Here is a 2,500-nt window from a genome sequence, read left to right as displayed (position 1 = left end):
AAAAAGAAGCGAAAAGAACAAGAGAAGGCGTTGTAGTCCTCAGCAGGAATACATGATCGGCAAACCCCACGACTCTCTCATACTCCAACCATGCATAATTAATAAACCCACACATTAACACGACCCACAACACCCAAGTATATGACCTTAACCTCCCCCCCTCTCCCTCCCCCAACCTGCATATTCCTCTCATAACCTCGAGAAATCGTCCCATGCCCAAGAAAAATTTAACTGACAAAGGACCTGCCTTGAAGTCACCACCTCACGTCACAGTCGACTTGAATTGATGGTTCTCACGAGGTTGGGGTCCCATACCAATACCGCATACCGTGTCGCCTTATACATAGTGCTCCTGTCACCTGATAAAATGGGGTTACTATCGATTCCTCCACCGTGTAGATGGGATTGTTATGTCGCTATGGTCGATATATGTTGTTCATTTTCTGCATGGAGTGTGCGGATATGCAGAACGTGCTAAATCATAGTTATGAAATACAGGTTCATTTCTTTCCCAGTTATATTATGATTCAATATTGTTTGCATGGTTTTAAAGATGTATAACAATTGTCGAGAAAAAAAAACACTCAATATATCAATAAGAAAAAATAGATGGAGACATCTTGAGGAAAAGTACCATTATGCGAAAATATTCACTAAGCCCGGCATTTCATTTGTTTGTGTTTAAGTAAACTGCCAAATAACATTAACCACGTTAGTTGCCGCCGCTTCTGAACCACGTACATACTTTACTAATGTCAATAACACAAACTATAAGCATTTCTCGAAATATTTAACTATTGCTCTTCGGTTATACCACAAGATGTATTTGAAATCTAATTCTAATACATCTATTGTCATAATTTCTACAGCTGATCGAAGATATTGGCTGAAAAAATTCATGTCACTGAGGCATAAGCTTAATCTAAAATAACAAAATCCAGCGTACTTACCATTCGGATAATATGCAAGTTCAGTTATCTGTCCAATTCTTCTCGAGTTTATTCGCCAAGGAAAAAACAATTCTTTCAAAACGGTTTCACGGTTAAGGGTCAATCGTTCCTTAAGGTAAGAAAGTCAGTTCTATCGCTCGTTTCTCTCAAACCAAACAGCACATACAGCAAGAGAAAATCCAGTTCCGATATCTTCTTATCTTTTCCAAAAAAAATCACAGCGTGAAGAAGACCCACAACGGAGCGGCGACGACCTCACCCTTCGCCCGTGAAACCGACACTGTCATAAGATCCACAAAATTTTAAGTTTGGCCGCGTTGGTTGGAGGGGGCGGGGGGTGAGGGTGGGGGTGATGAGGGAGAAGGAGGAGGAGGAGGAGAAGGAGGAGAGGGAGAGAGGGAGTGGGAGTAGGAGGGAGGGGCACACACACACTCCGCGAGTTGCCAACGCTCGCCATGTACCCGTTCTCTTCTTGGCCATATCAAATGGTATTTTTTCCTTTCATTTATCTTATAAACAGGGTTCTGTTGTACTATCTACATAGTGGGATTGTATTCACACCTTCGCACAAGAAGTCCGATAGTATAGAGGATTTAATAGCGCGAGGAAATTTGAATAATAAAGACAGTTGTAGTGAAGGTCAGTCCCGAGTCGCTGGCACCATGCAACTCTACCGGTCAACGTATACAAAAATTGTTCAAGAATAAACCGACGCGGACGAGTTTTGATGTCCATACATCACAACCACGACTTCGAGTGTCTCTTCAACTTGCCCCTGTTCTTAGGGACATGGTACATTTATATATATATATAAAAAATCGGCATAAATCCCTTTATGTAAAAGACGATGGTACCCGAGCTGCTAACGTATTATTCATACCATAAACAGAAAAGGGAAATTCCTGAGCTGAGGTTTATCACCATCCTATGTGGTTATGATATTATTCGAATTTGCTAACTGTTATGAATTATTTGCGCTTTTGAATATAGTGTTATTAAATGTGTACATATGATTGTTGAACTTGTGGTGTAAAGTTACAACGTGATTTTTAAAAAATCAGGTAAATCAAATCCAGGAAGACTGTGTTCTGAAATACTTCCACACAAACGGTTTAAAGGGCAAGAGTATGGGAATTTTCACATAACATCAGATCGCGCCGCCCATTAGTACAGCAAGCTACTGACCTGTTTAATTATAGCTATGACAACACCCTAGTCCGCTTGCTTCCCAAGCTTAAAACATCAATATCGATTTATTATCAAATATATGCTTTGAGTTCTATCCCTCTCATTTTTTCCATTTCTCTTTCAGTTCTCCATAATTTAAGAACCCTCACCAGCTTTTCGAAATAAAGGATGAAAGGTCCATTTCATTTTTTTTATTTTATTTTTTTTATTCAAGATAACGATTTGGATAACTAATAGACAAGGTGACCACATTGCCACTGCTATGTGCTGTCAAAACATCCGTGGGAAAAAAAGGTCTAGGATCTTTTCGTGGGATATTTTGAGGTGAAAGGGTTGAGGTCAAGAAAATATGGAGACGTGGG

At 39.9% G+C, this 2,500-nt stretch overlaps 1 protein-coding gene across 1 annotated transcript in view; it reads right to left on the bottom strand.

Annotated features, from left to right (window-relative positions):
* LOC125041942 overlaps nucleotides 1-1,216 on the bottom strand; it is a 41,649-nt gene extending 40,433 nt beyond the window's left edge. The window contains exon 1 of the mRNA XM_047637362.1: nucleotides 951-1,216. The gene's annotated coding sequence lies outside the window, so the exon portion shown is untranslated. The remainder of the gene's footprint in view (nucleotides 1-950) is intronic.
* Nucleotides 1,217-2,500: the final 1,284 nt, after the last annotated feature.

The sequence above is a fragment of the Penaeus chinensis genome, chromosome 31, assembly GCF_019202785.1.
Source record: "Penaeus chinensis breed Huanghai No. 1 chromosome 31, ASM1920278v2, whole genome shotgun sequence".
Taxonomy (NCBI): Eukaryota; Metazoa; Arthropoda; class Malacostraca; order Decapoda; family Penaeidae; genus Penaeus; species Penaeus chinensis.
This window is presented reverse-complemented; position numbering and strand designations above follow the sequence as displayed.